At 45.4% G+C, this 22,315-nt stretch overlaps 1 protein-coding gene and 1 non-coding gene across 7 annotated transcripts in view; both read left to right on the top strand.

Moving 5' to 3' along the window:
- The window catches only part of TACC1 (transforming acidic coiled-coil containing protein 1), a 126,927-nt gene that overhangs the window by 38,679 nt on the left and 65,933 nt on the right, over positions 1-22,315 (top strand). The gene's annotated exons all lie outside the window — the stretch shown is intronic.
- Positions 8,818-8,889, top strand: TRNAC-GCA (transfer RNA cysteine (anticodon GCA)). The gene has a single exon. It is a non-coding gene; the product is annotated as a tRNA-Cys (tRNA).

Here is a 22,315-nt window from a genome sequence, read left to right as displayed (position 1 = left end):
GGGTGTGTGGGTGTGTACATATGTGTGTGTGTGACTGTGTGGGTGAATACATGTATGTGAGGTGTATGTGTGTGTTGTGAAGGTGTGTGTGTGCATGTGGATGTGTGTGTGCGTGTGATTGTGTGTAGGTGTGTATGTATATGTAGGATGTGTGTGTGACTGTGTAGGTGAATGTGTGTGTATGTGTGGTGTGTGTGTGTATGACTATGTATGAGAGGTATGTGTGTATATATATGTGGGGTGTGCGTGTGACTGTGAGTGTGTATGTATGTGTGTGGTGTGCGAGTTTATGTGGGATGCTGTGAGGGTGTGTGGGTGTGTACGTATATGTGAGGTGTGTGTGTTGTGGAGGTGTGTGTGTGGATGTGAGATTGTGTAGGTGTGTATGTATATGTGGGATGTGTGTGTGTAGGAGGTGAATCTATGTGTATGTGTGGTGTGTGTGTGTATGACTGTGTTTGTTTATGTGTGGTGTGTGTGAGTTTATGTGGGATGTTGTGAGGGTGTGTGGGTGTGTACGTATATGTGTGGTGTGTGTTGTGAGGGGGTGTGTATGTATATGTGTGGTGTGTTGTAAAGGTGTGTGTGGGTGTGTGTGTGTGATTCTGTAGGTGTGTACATATATGTGGGATGTGTGTGACTGTAGGAGGTGAATCTATGTGTGTGTGTGTGTGTGTATGACTATATGTGAGAGGTATGTGTGTATATGTGTGTGGGGTGTGCATGTGACTGAGTGTGTGTGTTTATGTGTGGTGTGTGTGTTTATGTGGGATGTTGTGACAGTGTGTGGTGTGTGTTGTGAGGGGGTGTGTATGTATATGTGTGGTGTGTGTTGTGAAGGGGTGTGTGTGTGTGTCTGTGTGGGGGTGTGTTTGTGATTTGTGTAGGTGTGTGATTGTGGGTGTGTACAGATATGTGTGGGGGGGTGTGAGGGTGTGTACAGATATGTGTGGGGGTGTGTGTGTCTGTGGGGGGGTGTGTTTGTGATTTGTGTAGGTGTGTGATTGTGTGTGGGTGTGTACTGATATGTGTGGGGGGGTGTGTCTGTGTGGGGGTGTGTTTGTGATTTGTGTAGGTGTGTGATTGTGTGTGGGTGTGTACTGATATGTGTGGGGGGGTGTGTGTCTGTGTGGGGGTGTGTTTGTGATTTGTGTAGGTGTGTGATTGTGTGAGCGTGTGTAGATATGTGTGGGGGGTGTGTGTGTCTGTGTGGGGGTGTGTTTGTGATTTGTGTAGGTGTGTGATTGTGTGTGGGTGTGTACAGATATGTGTGGGGGGTGTGTGTGCGTCTGTGTGGGGGTGTGTTTGTGATTTGTGTAGGTGTGTGATTGTGTGTGGGTGTGTACCAATATGTGGGGGGGGGTGTGTCTGTGTGGGGGTGTGTTTGTGATTTGTGTAGGTGTGTGATTGTGTGTGGGTGTGTACTGATATGTGTGGGGGGGGTGTGTCTGTGTGTGGGTGTGTTTGTGATTTGTGTAGGTGTGTGATTGTGTGTGGGTGTGTACTGATATGTGTGGGGGTGTGTGTGTCTGTGTGCGGGTGTGTTTGTGATTTGTGTAGGTGTGTGATTGTGTGAGCGTGTGTAGATATGTGTGGGGGGTGTGTGTGTCTGTGGGGGGGTGTGTTTGTGATTTGTGTAGGTGTGTGATTGTGTGTGGGTGTGTACAGATATGTGTGGGGGGTGTGTGTGCGTCTGTGTGGGGGTGTGTTTGTGATTTGTGTAGGTGTGTGATTGTGTGTGGGTGTGTACCAATATGTGTGGGGGTGTGTGTCTGTGTGGGGGTGTGTTTGTGATTTGTGTAGGTGTGTGATTGTGTGTGGGTGTGTACTGATATGTGTGTGTGGGGGTGTGTCTGTGGGGGGTGTGTTTGTGATTTGTGCAGGTGTGTGACTGTGTGTGGGTGTGTACCGATATGTGTGGGGGTGTGTCTGTGTGTGGGTGTGTTTGTGATTTGTGCAGGTGTGTGACTGTGTGTGGGTGTGTACACATGTGTGTGTGTGTGTGTGTGTGTGTGGAGTCCCGGTGCTGCCAGGCCTGCCTTGCTGGCCCTTTCACACACAGGTGTCAGGAGGCCCTGGCTCCCCGCCGGGCTGACGGCCTGTGGTGAGTCTGGGGCGGAGCGTGAACACCCACTGACCCGTCACACCCTGAGTTCTGCCTTTCTTTACGGAGCGCGGAGGGCGGTTTCTGACGTCCTTGTTCACCGGCCTGAGACGCTCTCCCGGCCCCGCGTCTCCCCGCCGGGGCCCCTCCTCTCCCCTGTCCGCACACATCGGCCCTCACGCGGTCGCAAGCCCTCTGTGGAAGCTGAATCGTGCCACTTCCTTTTTTGGTCAGCCTGGAGCTTTCCTGCACTTGCATCACTGGTGTGTGGAACACATCAGCTCCTCGCGCTATGTGGTCTGTAACGTGTCTGCTTTATGTGTCCGGAGTTCAGAGAGCATCCGCGGGGCCCTGAGCCTGCCCCATAGACGTTCTGGAACAAGTCAGTTTCATCAAGTGTGGATGCAGAGATAAAGCCATCCTGAATAGCTTATTTGAGAGCAAGAACAACAACAAAAATCAGCATCCAGAGGGAAAAAGTAAAGGTCCCAGCACAAGGGCAGGTTGATGGCTCCGAGTTGGGGAAGTCCTGAGCATCTGGCCCTTGGTGTTGGAGAGGGGGGCAGTTCTGGGAACGTCCGAGGCCAAGCTTTCCCTGACAGATGTACCGGGAGCCCTGGAGTGAAGCTGAGGAATGTTGCCACGCGGTCTCCACGTATCCACCCCGGCACCCGGCAGCCTGGGAAATGTGTCTGCCAGCTGTCGGCCAGTGACTAATGGAAATGCCCATCCTGGTGGCTGATCCCAGCACAGAGTCACGTTTCTGCACGTCTGGTCCCCGGATATGGCTGAAGTGAGCTCAGCCTGTCCCCCGGGGACGCAAGTGGCCCCTCTGGGCAGTGGTCAGCATACCCTCTCTCCCTGGGGAATCCTGCAGAAGGGCCTGGATTTGCTGCAGGAAGTAGGAGGGGTAGTGATGGAAGAATTGAGAGAGGTTGTCCAGGACACATAAACCTTCGACGGGCTCGGGTCCCGGGTCCTTGGGGGAGCTGAGCTGTCGGGGTGGGAGGTCTGGGGACAGTGCGGGGAGTGGTGCTGAGTCAGGCCTGAGTCGCTCTCCCACCCCTGTACCAGAGCCAGACCGCAGGTCCCAACAGTGGAGGGTCAGAGACAATACAGATTGTGGCTCAAAAAGGGGACCGATGCTGGGCAGATGAGAACAGGGAGCCCCTTCTCAGCGTTGATTTGGCTGTTATGAGTTAGGTGAGTTTTGTTGTGGTAATTCACAGTCTCTCTCTTTTTGAAAAAGTTTTTATTGGAGTGTGGTTGATTTACAATGTTGTGTTAGTTTCAGATGTACAGCCAAGTGGATCAGACTTACATGTACGTATATCCGCTCTGTTTTAGATTTTAACCCTGTATAGGTCATTATAGAGTATTGAAAACAGTTCCCTGTGTTATACGGTGGTGGTGGAGGTTTAGTTGCTAAGTCGTGTTGAGCTTTTTGCAACCCCATGGACTGTAGCCCATCAGGCTCCCTGTCCATGGAATTCTCCAGGCAAGAATACTGGAGTGGGTTGCCATTTCCTTCTCTAGGGGATCTTCCCAACCCAGGGATGGAACCTGGGTCTCTCACATTGCTGGTGGATTCACTACTGCTGAGCCACCAGAGTCTTAATTAATTATCTACAGAATCTTCTGGACTAAAGGTCCTTAAATGCTGATTTAAGGAGGAAGTGTTGAGTTTGCTGTTGATCAAAAAGCTTTGTATCTCCAGTTTAGAAGTTAGGGACATGTTTCCTGTACAGAGAATGAGAGTCTAGTGTGAGTGAAATCCCACGATTTAAGGCATTTCAGTGTCTATCCAGAGTGGTCATCCACTGGATGACCCACGCCCAGAATTTCTGGTTCGACAAGTCCAGCATGGGGCGCGGGAGTTTGCATTTCTAATTCCCGGGTGATGCTGATGCTGCCTGGTCAGAGACACCTCCCCCACCCCCACCCACCCCCATTTTACTAATTTCAGGCAAAGGATTGAAACACTCCACTTACCAAAAAAAGAAATAAAGAAGAAAAGGAAGGAAGTCCACCAGCGTTTCAGTCAATACAGGACAAGATGTTCAGACTTCACGTATAATCAGACGTGTTCAGATAAAACCAGCAATGGCATCGCATTCCTCTCCAGTTGCCAGCGTTTTAGAAGATGGACTGACACGGCCTGGGTGAGGATTTAGGGAAGGGGCTGTCCCCTACTCTGCTGTTTAAAGCTGTGAGTCAGTACAGCCTTGCTGGCAGGCAGTCTGGCTCTGTGTCTCCAGGTACAAAATGCAATCTAGAGTTTTAACTCTAGGAAGTGATCCTGTACATGGGAGAAGATGTGTTATTCATCCCGGTTTCCTTTGTAAGGAGGAACAGTGAAGCACCTAAACATCCCTCCACAGGGAGCAAGTTTTGTAAATCACGCAGACACACCGAGGCTTGTTATGCAGCTGAGAGGAGATGAGAGCGTGGGCTCTGCGGGGTCAGGAAGGGTCTTGGCCCTACTGTCTGAATTCCACTTCCTCCTTTTGGGAGCAGAGCTCGTGATGAAAACAGGAGATGCTGGGAATAAGCCCTCTAACTGAGAAGAGTACATTTATTTTTAAATACATTCTTAAAATATTCTTGTCCATTATGGTTTATCTTAGGAGATGTAAGAGGTGCAGGTTCAATCTCTGCATCAGAAACATCCCCTGGAGGAAGGCCTGGCAACCCACTCCAGTACTCTTGCCTGGAGAATCCCATGGACGGAAGAGTCTGGCGGGCTACAGTCCATGGGGTCGCAAAGAATCGGACATGACTGAGCGACTAAATGTGTTAGTTTCTGTTGTACAACAGTGTGAATCAGCTGTAAGTAAACATGTGTGTGCTCAGTCGCTTCAGTCATGTCCAACTCTTTGCGACCCCATGGACTGTAGCCCACCAGGCTCCTCTGTCCATGGGATTCTCCAGGCAAGAATACTGAAGTGGGTTGTCATGCCCTCTTCCAGGGGATCTTCCTGACCCAGGGATCGAACCTGAGTCTCCTGCGTCTCCTGCATTGCAGGAGGTTTCTTTATCGCTGAGCCACAGGGGAAGCCCATATGTATAAATATATCCCCTCAATATGTATATTTAAATTTCATTTGTTTTAAAGTACCTATCTGTCTGTTGTCTGTTTAACTGCTCATCTGTCTTGTCTGCTTATCTGTCTGTCCATCCATGCTCATAGTACATGCTTGCATGTAGGAATCAGGTTGATTTGGGAGGTTTCTGTCTGTTCATCCAGTCGCCATATATTACAGAGAAAAACAAGGTAGATAAGACGCTTTGTGTTCACGGAACACACTTCTGGTTGGGAAAGACAGTAAGTGGAAAAATAGAAATAACTTCATTCCAAGCATAAAAGTTGCTTTAAGAAAAAGATAAAAACAGGGGTGTTACTACTATTCAACATAGTTTTGGAAGTGTTGGCCACAGCAATCAGGGCAGAAAAAGAAGTAAAAGGAATCCAGATAGGAAAAGAAGTGAAACTCTCTCTGTTTGCAGATGACATGATCCTCTACACAGAAAACCCGAAAGACTCTACCAGAAAATTACTAGAGCTAATCAACGAATATAGTAAAATTGCAGGATATAAAATTAACACACAGAAATCTCTTGCATTCCTATACACTAACAATGAGAAAACAGAAAGAGAAATTAAGGAAACAATACCATTCACCATTGCAACAAAAAGAATAAAATACTTAGGAGTTTATCTACCTAAAGAAACAAAAGACTTATACATAGAAAACTATAAATCACTGATGAAAGAAATCAAAGAGGACACAAACAGATGGAGAAATATACCGTGTTCATGGATTGGAAGAATCAATATTGTCAAAATGGCTGAACTACCCAAAGCAATCTATAGATTCAATGCAATCCCTATCAAGCTACCAACGGTATTTTTCACAGAACTAGAACAAATAATTTCACAATTTGTATGGAAATACAAAAAACCTCGAATAGCCAAAGTAATCTTGAGAAAGAAGAATGGAACTGGAGGAATCAACCTGCCTGACTTCAGACTATACTACAAAGCCACAGTCATCAAGACAGTATGGTACTGGCACAAAGACAGAAATATAGATCAATGGAACAGAATAGAAAGCCACAAACCTATGGTCACCTTATCTTCGACAAAGGAGGCAAGGATATACAATGGAAAAAAGACAACCTCTTTAACAAGTGGTGCTGGGAAAACTGGTCAACCACCTGTAAAAGAATGAAACTAGAACACTTTCTAACACCATACACAAAAATAAACTCAAAATGGATTAAAGATCTAAACGTAAGACCAGAAACTATAAAACTCCTAGAGGAGAACATAGGCAAAACACTCTCCAACATAAATCACAGCAGGATCCTCTATGATCCACATCCCAGAATATTAGAAACAAAAGCAAAAATAAGCAAATGGGACCTAATGAAACTTAAAAGCTTTTGCACAACAAAGGAAACTATAAGCAAGGTGAAAAGACAGCCCTCAGATTGGGAGAAAATAATAGCAAACGAAGCAACAAAGGATTAATCTCAAAAATATACAAGCAACTCCTGCAGCTCAATTCCAGAAAAATAAATGACCCAATCAAAAAATGGGCCAAAGAACTCAACAGACATTTCTCCAAGGAAGACATACAGATGGCTAAAAAACACATGAAAAGATGCTCAACATCACTCATTATCAGAGAAATGCAAATCAAAACCACAATGAGGTACCATTTCACGCCAGTCAGAACGGCTGCTATCCAAAGGTCTACAAGCAATAAATGCTGGAGAGGGTGTGGAGAAAAGGGAACCCTCTTACACTGTTGTTGAGAATGCAAAATAGTACAACCACTATGGAGAACAGTGTGGAGATTCCTTAAAAAACTGGCAATAGAACTGCCATATGACCCAGCAATCCCACTCCTGGGCATACACACTGAGGAAAACAGAACTGAAAGAGACACATGCACCCCAATGTTCATCGCAGCACTGTTTATAATAGCCAGGACATGGAAGCAACCTAGATGCCCATAAGCAGATGAATGGATAAGGAAGCTGTGGTACATATACACCATGGAATATTACTCAGTCATTAAAAAGAATTCATTTGAATCAGTTCTAATGAGATGGATGAAACTGGAGTCTATTATACAGAGTGAAGTAAGCCAGAAAGATAAAGACCATTACAGTATACTAACACATATATATGGAATTTAAAAAGATGGTAACAATAACCCTATATGCAAAACAGAAAAAGAGACACAGATGTATAGAACAGACTTTTGGACTCTGTGGGAGAAGGCGAGGGTGGAATGTTTCAAGAGAACAGCATCGAAACATGTATATTATCTAGGGTGAAACAGATCACCAGCCCAGGTTGGATGCATGAGACAAGTGCTTGGGCCTGGTGCACTGGGAAGACCCAGAGGGATCAGGTGGAGAGGGAGGTGGGAGGGGGGGATCGGGATGGGGAATACATGTAAATCCATGGCTAATTCATGTCAATGTATGACAGAAACCACTACAATATTGTAAAGTAATTAGCCTCCAACTAATAAAAAAACAAAAACAAAAAAACGGGGGTGTTGCTCACCATCATTGGCTGTTTATAGCCAAAAACAGAACTCTGGGTAAGTTTTCCTTTCTTCCTGGTATTTTTCTGGGCCATCCAAAATCCACTGTTTCGAAGACTATGCTCCTTGATGTTTGAGGATTCTCCCCTCACTCACTTGGCTTAAGTCCCACTTGCTGCCGAGCCGGGGCTGCTGACACACAGTCCTCAGGCTCCTCCCTCAGCTGGTCCTCAGAGCAGCCTCCCTGACTCCCTGATTCATCCCCACTCGTCCTCCCTCCTCAGCTTCCTGGGCCTCTCTGGGAGGTCCTGCACTTTCCTTATACATCACCCATGACAGCTAATAAGTTACACATTTTCTTTGCTTACCGAACTCACCACTGTGCAGGCTCCATGAGGGCAAGAATTGGGTCTGCCTGGTCATTTGTAAAGTGTGCGGGTTGACTGAATGAAGGAATTCTTACTAAACTCATGTTCGGCTCATGCCACTCAAAAGCCAATAATTCAAGAGGCAAGTGTCAATAGAAAGGAAAGGTGCTTTCATCAGAAAAACTGGCAGTTGCAAGGAGAAGGTGGACTCATGTCCTGAGACCACTCCTCCAGAGATTCTGCTCAGCCATGACAGTTCAGGTTTTTTTTTTTTTTCAGTATTTATTTGGCTATGCTGCATCTTAGTTGTGGCACACAAGACCTTCCATCTTAGATGTATCGTGTGTGAGCTAGTTCCCTGATCAGGGATAGAACCCAGGCCCCATGCACTGAGAGCATGGAGTCCCAGCCACTGGACAGCCGGAGAAGTTCCTTCTTACTTCTCTGGCTGCATCAGGTCTTAGTTGTGGTGAATGGGTTCTCTCGTTGTGGCACAGGCTCAGTAGTTGCTCCACAACATGCAGAATCTTAGTTCCCCGGCCAGGGATCCAACCCACATCCCCTGCGTTGGAAGGAAGGTTCTTAGCCACTGGACCACTAAGGAAGTCCCTTCCTTTTCTTTACTAAACAGTTTATGTTGACTTTTCAAATGAGGTGAATTTGGGGGGATGTTGTATCTCTGTTGCTCAGGTCAACTGTGTACATTGTTGGGGAGGAAGATATTTTCCTCTGCCCTTCAAGGTTCTTCTAGCTGGTCTAGGAATTAATGGACATAAGGGCTTCCCTGGTAGCTCAGTTGGTAAAGAATCTGCCTGCAATGCAGGAGACCCAGGTTCAATCCCTGGGTGGGGAAGATCCCCTGGAGAAGGAAATGGCAACCCACTCCAGTATTCCTGCCTGGAAAATCCCATGGACACAGGAGTCTGGCGGACTACAGTCCATGGGGTCACAAAGAGTCAGACACGACTGGGCAACTAAACCACCAGCAAGACAGATTAACGGGAGAAAGTCAAACAAAAGTTCAATAACATCCATCCATGGGAGAGTCCCAGGAAAACTGAGTCATTCACCAAAGGGGCAGAAACCCTCACCTTGTATACCACCTTCAGCTGAAGATGAGAGTGGATGTTGGGGGTAATGTTTTGGGACTTTGGAGGGATGGAAGGGAATTCACATCCAGATGGAAAAGCAAATGTTTGGTAAGCAACTGTGTGCTGGGTCTGCAGAGACACTGGGGCCCAGAGAGGACCCTGGTCTTTATGCCCGTGCCACGCTGAGCCCACTCTGCAGCTGACCCTGGTGACAGCTCTGTCCTGGGAAGAGGACCTCGATTTGATTTTTTTTTTAATAATTTATTTATTTATTTATTTATTTTTGACTGCACTGGGTCTTCCCTGCCTCTTGCAGGCTTCCTCTAGTTGCAGCAAGCAGGGGCCACTCTCTAGTTGCGGGGCACAGGCTTCTCTTGTTGTGGAACATGGGCTCTGGGGCGCGCAGGCTTAGTAGTCGTGGCTCTGGGTCTCCAGAGTGCTGGCTCAGTAGTTGTGGTGAATGGGCTTAGTTGCTCCCCGGCCTGTGGGATCTTTCCCGACCAGGGATCAATCCTGTGTCCTCTTCATTGGCAGGCAGATTCTTTACTACTGGACCACCAGGGAACTCCCTATCTGAATGGTTTTAATCAGTTGGGGGAAGGTCAGAATTTCTTCCTGAGTTTTGGGGCCTTGATTATTTTCACTTTGGTGTGTGAAATAATCCACACGCCAAAGAGACATTTTGGGGTAGTGAATTTTGCAACACTGGGGCCAGGGATGACCCGTCTTTCATGCCAGGTGCCAGTCAGCCCTTGTCGGGGCTGATCCTGTAAGCCATGTCTGGCAAGAGTATATTATCATTTGTTTTTTTGTAATAATTATTTATTTATTATTTTTTTTGTTTTTCCTGCTTTGAGGTTCCTTAAAGGAGAACAGGAGATCTCTAGTGGGGACAGCCCTGGTGGAACAATGGGCTCTGGGCGCGCAGGGTCAGTAGTGATCCTAGGTCTCAGAGTGCTCTCAATTGGCAATGGCTTAGTTGCCCAGCTTGGAATCATTACAGAACAAGGATAATACCTGGTCCTCTTATTGGGTAGGCAATTCGTTTCCCTATGGCTACAGGGAAAACCTAACTGCAATCGAATGCAGATTGCTGGAAGTCAATTCTTCCTGAGTTTTGGGGCCTTGATTATTTTCACTTTGGTGTGTGAAATAATCCACACGCCAAAGAGACATTTTGGGGTAGTGAATTTTGCTTCCCACGGATGGAGGCTACAGTCCATGCGGTCGCAGAGTCCAACGTGAGTGAGTGACTGAGCACGCACATGCTGAAAATCATCACTAACACTCGTTAGTGTTACAGACAAAGGAAAACAATGATTAATTCATTTACAGAGCATGGCCAGTTATTCTGTTGTTGTTGCTGAGTCGCTCAGTTGTGTCCGACACTTTGCGACCCCATGGACTGTAACCTGCCAGGCTCCTCTGTCCACGGAATTCTTCAGGCAAGAATACTGGAGTGGGTCACCATTTCCTTCTCAGGGGATCTTCCTGACCCAGGGATTGAACCCACATCTCCTGTGGCTCCTACATTGCAGGCGGATTCTTTACCACTGAGCCACTGGGGAAGCCAGATATTAGTCTTTGAATTGGGATAAAACTCTCTTATCTACTATATAGTATTTCCGGATTTATAAAAACCATTATTTTCAAGGAAATCTCCCCAAACAAGATAATATCCTTGTCCACTATCCAACCTTCCTTTCCCTCAGTGTATCAATATTTCCACTTACCAATTTGAATTTCCCATGAAGCTAACGAAGCTTGAACTTCAAGACTCCTCAGTTGGGCCACCCCTCCTTGATCTCCAGAGGGGCTCTGGCATTCTGTAAGGTTCTTTTGTAATTTTCTTCAAAAGAGGCCCCCCCCTCAAGTTCCTAAGCTTCCTGCTTCACAAAATGGGGCTTTGGCAGCCTGCTTCATTGCCACCTTTCTCCACAGAGCCCCACTATGTTTCCCGCTTTTTCCCAGATGGGAAGAAAGGCTCCCAAGAGTGCCATCTGCCTCATCAACATGGTTTCCTGGAAGAAACCAACCTAAAGGGAATGTTAGAAAACAATTCAACCAAGTCAACTGAAAGATCAAATTGACTTTATTCTATGAGCCAAGAATCAAGCAGCAGCCTATGGAGCTAATAGGAAGGAGTTCCCTGGAGCTGCATGAAATGAAAGGCTTTTATGGACAGAAGGGACAGGAGAGAGGAACTAGCAAGGGTGGGTCGTTTTCAGGCAAGATCACTTCCCTGTGGGGGGCTCACTGTAGGGGGCTATGAGGCATTTACCTCCCTAGTGCTGACCATGGAATTCCAGACTGTCTGGTTAAGATCATATTCCTGCAAGAGACTGAAACTGCAATCAGGTTAGGTATTCAGTCTCCATTTGGCATAGTAGGCTTAGCACAAGTGACCCCATTTGGGCCTATTGTCTTTTTTTGAACAGTTCCCCCTTTTGATCAGACTCAGTGAAAGTCACTCAGTCCTGTCTGACTCTTTGTGACCCCATGGACCATAGCCCACCAGGCTCCTCTGTCCATGGAATTCTCCAGGCAAGATACTGGAGTTGGTAGCCATTCCCTTCTCCAGGGGGTCTTTCTGGACCAGGGATCAAGCCCAGGCCTTCTGCATTGCAGGCAGATTCTTTACTGTCTGAGTGACCAGGGAAGCCCATTTGTCACTGAGAAATGTGGTAAAAATTTAAAGTATTAGTGCCGCTCTCAGCTACTGTTCTCAAGTTTCAGTTTTTGTTGATTCTCCATGTGGTATGTACAGGTTGTAACTTCAGGCTCACATTTTTTCAGTTGGTCATTTTCTTCATTCCTTTCCTGGCCTTCCTGTCTTAGGGAGATCGTTTGCTTGGTGATTAGTGGCTACGAACACACATTTAAACCTTTTGAGAAAATACAGCATGACAGGGAGGCTACTATGATTATTACAAACAGGAAAATTTCCTAATGTTTGGAGTGCATTTTGGAGTGCATGTATCCCCATGATACAAACCAATCAAAATAAAGTAAGTAAAAGGACTCCACTGAAGGAGTGAGAGTTTATCTATAATACCTATAGTTTGAATTCCTCTCTTTTCAATATCTTGGGGTTCCTGAGCCTGTCAGGCAGTGATTTTCCTTGTTGTTCAGTCGATAAGTTGTGTCCTAACTCTTTGTGACCCCCTGAACTGCCGCATCCCTGTCCTTCACTATCTCCCAGAGTTTGTTCAAACTCATGTCCATTGAGTCGGTGATGCCATCCAACTGTCTCATCCACTGTCACCCCCCTTTCCTTTTGCCCTCAGTCTTTCCTAGTATCAGGGCCTTTTCCAGTGAGTCAACTCTTCATATTAGGTGGCCAAAGTGTTGGAACTTCAGTTTCAGCATAAATCTTTCCAGTGAATATTCAGGGTTGATTTCCTTTAGGATTGACTGTTTTGATCTCCTTGCAGTCCAAGGGACTCTCAAGAGTCTCCTCCAGCACCACAGTTCAAAAGCATCAATTTTTCATCTCTCAGCCTTCTTTGTAGTCCAACTCTCACATTTGTACATGACTACTGTAAAATCCATAACTTTGACTCTATGGACCTTTGTCGGCAAAGTAATGTCCCGACTTTTTAGTATACTGTCTAGGTTTGTCATAGCTTTCCTTCCAAGGACCAAGCATCTTTTAATTTCATGGCTGCCAAAAACCTTAATTTTTAGTGAAAATAAAGTGATAAACAATTGTGAACCTTCTTTTATATTAGCATTCTGTGGCTTGGTGAATTTGTAAATACTCTGTGTATGTGTTTGTGTATAAATGCTTTCTATAATCTGTAGAAATGTGTTCATAGTAAATTTTTCAGTGTGGCACAAAACATGTTTATTAATAAACCCAAATATCTTTAGTTCCTTTGTAGAAGAAATCCCCAAATGGACAAATCTGTGTTCAATAACTATTTTGCTTTATTTGTAAGTGATTTAGATATTTGATAATTATCCATCATTTAATTTAACTTGGCGAAACTTTAAGGTTTCAGGTTACCAAAAAGATTTGGGGAAATTATTTCAAAAGTTCACATAAAAATTTTATTCTGCAGTGTCTTATTTCTCCTGTTCTCAGTAATTATGTTTAGACTAAACTCAAAACTTTCATAAGATGTTTTGACAAAATCAGCCATCATCGCAAGCTATTTTTATTGCTGACAGATTTCATAACAGAGATAACATGAACTTTTTAAACCAATGAACCCAACTAGGATAATGTGCTTTGTCATTATTTTAATGCTGATAATTCTGAAGACATACCTATCCAACAAATTTAAACTAGACTTTATTTACCAAAGATTTTCTCAAATCAAGTAAACTTGAAAAATATTTTAGCTAGCTTCAATCATATTTCTGAAAGTTGTAGGTATCCTTCATACATACAAGTGCTTTATTCTCTTCAAGCCAATTAAATAGAGCTCTTCTACAAATTAATTTTAGCAATACCATCCGAAGGTGGATAATACCATACAACACATAGACATAGACATACACACACAGAGACAGATGCCAACAGAGACCTTATAGCTTTTATTGAAAGATTTAGCCATGAATCAGGTAGTATAAAAGAGATTGGATCCAAATTATATTTCTGACAGCTGCAGTAACCTAAGGTGACCTGTTCAGATGGCTAAAGCTTTTTATTAATATTTATGGAGAAGACCTTTAGGATTTTTCAGTTGCCTAAGTTTCAAAATACCTTTTATCCCTTCTGTTTTCCTCCTGATAAGAATCGCCTCCTTGAAGTTGGTATTTTAAAGAGATGACCTAAATAAGAGTTGCTGGAGCAGAATTTCTGGTTTTTCAAAGATATGTGAGAGAAGGACAGTTGCTTTTAATTCCTGAGGAATTGGGCTGCAATTTAAATGATATCATAGGTCGATCCACCTATAAATCCTTTTACAAGGGCTTTAGAAGGTTTTTCTTTCCCTCTGAGTACATAGTTTTATTTTAGGGAAGCAGGCCTAAAAGTTTTTCTATCGGGCTCTGCAACATGGCCAGTTTCTGACCACAGAGATACTTCATAGCTGTCAGCTGGGACAAACAGTAAATATTTCTGACAGTACTGAACAACCCCTTGGATTCAAGAGCTATCTTCAAAGAGAGCACAGAAGGTATTTTATTTTTGGACTTCCCTGGTGGCCCAGTGGTTAAGAGCCCACCTGCAATGCAGGGGACACGAGTTCTCTCCGTGGTCTGGGGAGATTCCACGGGACACCCAAGTCTGTGCCCAACTCCTGAGCCCCTGCGCCCTAGAGCCGGGGCCCTGCAACAGGAGCCGGTGCCACGAGAAGCTCGTGCACCGCAACTAGAGAGGCGCCCACGCTGGCTTCAACTAGAGAAAGCCCATGTGCAGCAGTGAGGACCCAGCGCAGCCACAGATAAAGTTTTTTTTAAAGATGCTCTCGGCGCACCTGGAAGAGCTGACTGTGGTGAGAGCTGCCATCATTGGGTGGCTTCTGCCGGTTTTTCCAGGATCCCATCTAGAGGCCACGAGTGGGGTTCCGAGTAGACAGGGCAGCACCAGTGATCTACCAGAGTTTAGCCAGGTTTCTCATCAAAGAACTCACCAATTCAAGAGACATCCCTGGTGGTCCAGAGGTCAAGAACCAATGCTGGGAAGGGCCCATAAGGGGGCGCCTTCCTTTGGGTAGATATGGGGGTGTCTGTAAGCCCGCAAACTTGGTGGATTTTTGTTTATGGTGTTGTGGTCTCTTCAGAGTAGAAAGACATTCAGACAGAGGATTGCTAGAAAGAAGTGAGTGCTCAGAGGAGGAAGAGGGGAGCTCTTACCGAGTTCCTTAGATAATAATAGTGCCAGCTTTGGGTTGCCACTATTTTCCTCAGCCTGTCAATTTACCTTTTAAATATGTATTTATTTATTCGGCTGCATCGGGTGTTAGTTGTGTTGCGCGTGGATTTTTAGTGGTGTGTGGGCTTAGTTGCCCCATGGCTATGGGATCTTAGTTCCCCAATTAGGGACTGAACCTGCATCCACAGCATCGCACGGCCAATTCTTAACCACTCAACCACCAGGGATGTCTCTTGATTTCCCTTTTAATTTGAAGGCAGACATTAGGAGTTTTCCTCTTCTTATGGAGCCAAATCTCCAATCATTATTTTGTGTGTTATTTTGTTAATTACTCCAAAGTTTGGACAGTCAGCCTTCCGACAGAGCTCTGGCAGATACTGTTGCTTCTGGATGGTTTTCTCCCCGTGGTTTGATTTGTACTATTTAGCCATCTAATCCATCTGGAATTTATCTTGGTATATGCTCTGAGGTAAGCGTTGAATGTGATCTTTTTCCCATTGCCAACCAATTAATCCTTCAACCAAGTATTAAGTCATCTTTCCTTCCCCACTGTATTGTAACCTCTCCTCTATCATATAACAAATTCCTGTATCTTACCTGTAAGACAAGGTAAGATATCTTACCTTTCTGGGCTTTTTGTTCTGTTTCACAGAAAAAGGATATGCCTGTTTCTGCATAAATGTTTCTAAATGTTTGCAGAACTAATCCCCTTCTTGACTTTCAGCTAGCCACTTAGCTTGTGTTTATTAGTGAGGAAAATGAACAATGTGTTAATATTTGGCACTTTCACAAATTTTAACACCCACAGAAAGGACAGACTTCCCTTTTCCCTGCTTTGTACTGTAACAGAGATATAAAAGGACACAGTTTCCTTGAATTTCCACACACATGTAGTTTCAGAGCCAACTTATGGCAGTGAAACTTTTACTGTAAAAGGATAAAAGCCAGAAGTAACAGGAGGCTGCATACCATGTCATGGAATTTGCTTCTTAGCTTCCTATCTTTGTCTTTGAGAAACATGAGATTTTCAGCCACAAACACATGAGGTCTTGTGATGAAATCCCTACACATGTCCAGAGTGAGCCCTTCGGTGGAGTGGGTTTCCCAATTACTCTGGAAACCTTTATGTGGTTTTATTCTTTCTTCTGAGTACATACCCTTCTCCCATCTTCCTACAATGAATCTCTGCTGCCCTTTCTAAGTGCCCTCCCAGTCTGTACCCTCTAATTTCTTTTCTTCTTCTTCTTCTTTTTTCAGTATTTATTTATTTGGCAGCACCAAGTCTTAGTCTTAGTAGTGGCACGTGGGAGCATCAATCTTAGTTGGAGCGTGCAGGGTCTAGTTCCCTGGGTGGGAATCGAACCCAGGCCCCCTGCATTGGGAGAGCAGACTCTTAGCCACTGGACCGCCAGGGAAGTCCCCGTACCTTCTAACTTCTTAGTGACGTTTCATAAATGAAAATGGGGACATGTATTTATGAGGATGGTGGATGGAATATTTGACATCAGGATGATCTCGGAAAATCTAGGCCATCTGATCAATGACCTTGTAGTCTAATAGATGGAGAGGTTTATTCTGTTTTGGAGGTAAGGTAGAAGAGAGGGAATCAAAACAGAAGAAGGAATGATATTCTATTTTAATTTCCTAGGTTCCCCAGGTTTCCCAAATTCCCTTCAGCCTCCTTCACTCCAGACAGTCTCAATTCCAGTCTCCCCTCACAGGTTCATGAAGTAAAGTAGATCTCTCAGATTTGGAGCAATGTGTATTATTAGAAACTTAAACTCATAAACAACATAGGGTTTCAGGTGGGTTTCTTGTGCATGAAACTCTCTGTCTTGGAGCTCTCTGACCTTTTCTAATGTTTCATCTTCTAAAAAGAAGGTAAGTTCCACAGAAGAAAACAGAACGTGCTAAATCAGTAATTCTGATAGACCCGTTGAACAGGCTCTGCAATTGCAGCGATGTTGTTTAGCAGGAAAAACCTTTATCTATTAGGATTAGGTGTTTCTGAATTTAAAGATAGTTCACTGCTTTCAGGGGGTCTTTTCTGTTTGTTTTCAACTGTAGATTTGTGACAGTTGGTGAAGGATCAGTGACAATGCTTGGGTTATTTTCCTCACATAGAACGGACTGATTGACCTAAGTCTGTTTATATCTTTTATACTCGACAGCTGTTTTTCTAGTATTCTTACATTCCAGTGAAAGTGAACTCTCTTACAAAGTCAGTAAACATATAGTCATGACATCTGCTGGGGATGAGCAAAAAAATCTCACAGAATGGGTTCTTCCATGACACTGCATGCTAAGTCGCTTTAGTCGTGTCTGACTCTTTGCAACCCCATGGACTGTAGCCCACCAGGCTCCTCTGCCCATGGGATTCTCCAGGCAAGAATACTGGAGTGGGTTGCCATGCCCTCCTCCAGGGGATCTTCCTGACCTAAGGACTGATCCTGCGTCTCTTGTGTCTCCTGCATTGGCAGGCAGGTTCTTTACCACTAGCGCCATCTGGGAAGCCCCTCCATGACAACAGTTGCATGTAAACACAATAACATATATCTGTTCCTTTTCCCACTTCTCTGAAAGCTGTCATGTTCTCCTGCAGGTCTGATTGTGATCTAGGTGGAATGACATACTTTCTGGGGAAGTCAAATTTTGCTTTTGTGATAGAGAACAAAATAAATGAGAAAGTGGACCTGACGAGAGTCATTCACCAGAGCAGAGCCTGGGCAAGGGTCTTTGAGCAGGTCCTCTAGGTGGGATGCTTGGCCAAGTCTTTAATGGATGCAGTCTGGATCCCTTTTCATCTTTCTGGAGCTCTTCAAGCCTCTTAGCCATGGGCATAAATCCAGGTTTTCTGTTTTTTAAAAAAATGAGGAAGAGGGTTCTCTTTAGGATGTAATTTTTGGTATAAACGCATAGTATTAATATAAGTCCCCTGGTTTGGACACGTTGGAGGGAAGTTTGAGATTCTGTAGCCTGCAGGTAAAGGATAACATTGGATCTTGCAAGGGTTAAGACTGTAATTTTGAACTTAACCTGAATCCCTCAGATGCCATTGTTGGCAATGGCATTTCTTCGTGGCTGGAGTGCGGTACTCCTAGTTGGGACTTCGGAGCCCTGGCCAGGTAAGCAGGAAGCCGCCGCTGCAGCAGCAGCAGGAAACTCAGGAGAGTGTCCCACTGGCGGAATCTCAGGCCACCAAGTGGCTGCGAGTGCTTTCTGCGTTCGTCAAGAAGAGTACTGAAAGGTACGAGACCAGGCTCCAGAGTCAGCCCCGTGTCACGGTTCTAGGCCGGTGACTGCCTTTTCTGCTTCAGTTACCTCATCAGCAAACTGAGGATGAGAAAGCCCGCCCCACTCCCGGAGAGTGTTGTAGGGATCGGAGGGAACTTGATTATGTAAGGTACTGTTATTGCATCTTAGAGACCTTCTGCTCTCCTATATTCGAGAAGACAAAAGTGAAGGGTTGAGGGGGTTTAGCTCAGTGAGTGGGGTGAGACGAGACCATCCAGTGGCGGGGCTGATGGAGTGAGCACGCACCAGGAACGCCCCACTGTGTCGTGTGTTCCGTGAACAAGGTGACTCTCAAAAGCAGGACGGGGAGGGGAGGTGGTCTGTCAAGGTTCTGCTGAGTCATCCATACTTAGTTGCCATCAGCTGTTTCAAGTCATATGGGCCAGTGCCTTTTCTCAGCCCTTTAGAGCCACTTCTCCGGTTTGATGATGTTCATCAATCTGGCATGCGTGTGCTCAGTCGTGTCCAACTCTGTGTGACCCCATGGACTGTAGCCCGCCAGGCTCCTCTGTCCATGGAATTCTCCAAGCAAGAATACTAGAGTGGGTTGCCATGCGCTCTTCCAGGGGATCTTCCCGACCCAGGGATCGAACTGGTGTCTCGATCCCTGCATCTCCTGCATTGGCAGGCAAGTTCTTTACCTCTAGCGCCACCTGATGCTGCTGCTGCTACTAAGTCGCTCCAGTCGCGTCTGACTCTGTGCGACCCCATAGACGGCAGTCCACCAGGCTCCCCCGTCCCTGGGATTCTCCAGGCAAGAACACTGGAGTGGGTTGCCATTTCCTTCTCCAATGCATGAAAGTGCAAAGGGAAAGTGAAGTCGCTCGGTTGTGTCTGACTCTTAGCGACCCCATGGACTGTAGCCTACCAGGCTCCTCCGTCCGTGGGATTTTCCAGGCAAGAGTACTGGAGTGGGGTGCCATTGCCTTCTCCATAGCGCCACCTGGAATCCCTCAATTTGGCATTTCATCTTAATTGAAGTTAGGTGTATCTTTTGCTCACCGAATTTGTAAATTGTTAGGAAATACAGATAAGTTGATGCGTTTGCCTGCCTGCCTGCCTGAACTTTTTCTCGGTGGTGACCTCAACTCTGTGATTTCCCCGTTGCCAGCCTGGAGCCACCCTCATCCTCTCTGGGAACATCATCTCATACACACAGCCTTCTCGTTTCACTGGCCGTCGGAAAAGGTTATGTTCACAGTAGCTTTCTTCTTCCTTCTGTTGTAAAAGGGTTCCCATTGTGCCTGGATTGCTTGCAGCTCCGATACTTCTCGAGTGAAAGATTTGTCATTATTGTTTAGTTGCTAAGTCATGTCTGACTCATTATCCAGGAAGGGCATTGTGTTTGCTCGCCCTAATTCATGATCAAGTTCAGTATGAGTTAAGATCTAGTGCTTAATGGGCTTCCCTGGTGATTTAGTCAGTAAAGAATCACCTGCAATGCAAGAGACCTGGGTTCGATCCCTGGGTCGGGAAGATCCCCTGGAGGAGGGCATGGCAACCCACCCCAGTATTCTTGCCAAGAATCTCATGGACAGAGGAGCCTGGTGGGCTACCTGCCTGAGCAACTAAACCACCACCACCACCTTAATTAGGTTTAGGAATTGTTCCTGGTCAGGCCCCGACCTACCCCTGCCCTCCCCTCCTGCCACAAACACCCCCAACCCTGACATTCTCACAGTAGCTGTGCCATACAAATGGATAGTTGTTTGCCTGTGTGGAGTTGGCTTACTATATTATTCTATTTTTTACCAAAGAGACCCATTTCTCAGATTCCTCTGGGGAATTCATTAGTGGTAAGGTGTGTGTGTCTGCCCCGGCCACCACTGTGGATGTTTCAAGGAGTTTCATTTTAGATTTTTGTGGAAAAAAAAATAATAATTAAAAAAAAAAAAAAAAAAAGATTTTCGTGGAGTATTGACCCAGAGCTTCTGTGAAGGGCAAGAAGCAGAGGAAGGAAGAGAACAGATGGGCCCTTCCTGTGCTTCCAGTCATTTCCAAAACAAAGACATTCCATTTGCAGACATTCTAGTCCTTGGAGCTAAGGGCAGCAGCAAAGTGATTTGATTTACCTTCTTGGTCAAACACTGCCCGTTCTTTCCAGAGTTATAGGAAAATTGATGTATCAGCCTCATTATTTGTTCTTCTAGACAATAAAATTAACTCAAGCTATTGAATACTTACTTTATTGCTGTTCCCATTAAGTCCAGGAATCTGCAGAGATTTTCAGAAACCTGAGCTTTTGTTTCTCCAATTTCAAGAAATTTCTGTATAAGCTTTTGTCTTGCTGGGGCCATCACTTGTCTGGTTTCCGTTGTAGGCTGGTTCAAAATCTTGATTTTGCCAGGAAGAGTCAGGCTTTAGGAATTTCTGGCACCCTAGCCAAACTTAGGTCTGTTTGTAAACTGGAATATTCCTTTTCTGCACATTAATTCAACACCCTACTCACAGTGTGGTCCAGTACTGATCTCTGGGCAAAGGAAAATAAAGCATAACTACGATGTGGCCCCTACTGTTTAGAAACTTATGGTTCAGACATGGGAAAGACATGTAAACCAGCATATTATGTATAGTGTGTAGGATGATCTTATGTCCTGGGACATCCTGATGTATGCCTCTTGTCCTGGTGATAACTATTAATAGTTGTTTAGTCACTCAGTAGTGCCCAACTCTTCTGCGACCCCATGGACTGTAGCCCACCAGGCTTCTCTGTCTATGGGATTCTCTAGGCAAGAATACTGGAGTGGATTGCCATGCCCTCCTCTGGGGGATCTTCCCAACCCAGGAATTGAACCCATGTCTCCTGCAATAGCAGGCAGATGCTTTACCACTGAGCCACAGTGAGAGTCACTATGAATGTTCAGGGTATAGAGATGGTGGAAAGCAGGAAGAATTCCCAGAGGAGACACCTGCGCTGGTATCTTTGGACCTTCAAGGTCTGAGGGCTTGAGGTCAGGGTTGGGGTGGGGGGAAGAGTGTGCAAAACACTGCAGGCAAAAGGGAAATTGTTCCAGAAGCAACATTCAGTCAACTCAAGCTAGTCATCATTCCTAAATTTATCCTGTGGAATAAATTCCCTGGGACACTTAGTCACAATACAGATTTCTAGAACCTGCTGGGGCAATTTGGATTTGGATTTAAAAAAAAATTTTTTTTCCAGTCTAAGTGCTTGTCTTTTTTTTTTTTTTAATGTTTATTTGTCTGCACTGGGTCTCAGTCGTGGCATGTGGGATCTAGTTCCGTGAGCAGGGATCGAACCTCAGCCCCCCTGCACCTAGCAGCTTGGAGTCTTAGCTGCTGGACCACTGAGGACCTCCCCTGGATTTGGATTTTTAAAGAAGGGTCATAGATGATTCTTGGACATAGTAAAGGTTCAGAACTAATTCTGTAGGGATTGTGGCTACAACTCTAAAGGGCTGGAGCAGAGGAACAGCAAGGCTAGAGTAGGAGTCACAGATCAGCCAGGCAAAGGTGACCTGGGCTGGAAAAACCCTCCGAGGTAGAACCGGTTGGGAGACATTTACAGAGGATCTACGAAAAATGGGGACTGCAGGAATCATAATGGAATTGCAGAGGAATGAAAGGATTTGAGAACATTCAGGAGTAAAATGAACAGGACCTAGTATATGACAATTACTGATGTATATGTGTGTGCGTTTAGTTGCTCAGTTCTGTCCGACTCTTTTTGACTCTTTGGACTGTAGCCCCCTAGGCTCCTCTCTCCATGGGATTTTTCAGGCAAGAATACTGGAGTGGGTTGGAGTGGGTTGCCATTTCCTCTGCCAGGGGATCTTCCTGACCCAGGGATCAAACTCACGTCTCCTATGTCTCCTGCACTGGAGGCAGATTCTTTACCTACTGGGCCATCAGGGAAGCCCACTGATGTATATAGACAATATCATTTCCAAGCAACAAAACACTTGTGTCAGATCCAGGAACCCGGGGAACCTTATAATCTGAAGGGTTGTGTGGTGAGCCATAAACCTAAAAATACAAACAGTGGGATAGTGTTGTGGCATGTTTCACGTAGACCTAATAAAACAACTCCTGCTTATTTTGTAGTCTCCAGA

Source organism: Odocoileus virginianus, chromosome 32 (assembly GCF_023699985.2).
Source record: "Odocoileus virginianus isolate 20LAN1187 ecotype Illinois chromosome 32, Ovbor_1.2, whole genome shotgun sequence".
NCBI lineage: Eukaryota > Metazoa > Chordata > Mammalia > Artiodactyla > Cervidae > Odocoileus > Odocoileus virginianus.
This window is presented reverse-complemented; position numbering and strand designations above follow the sequence as displayed.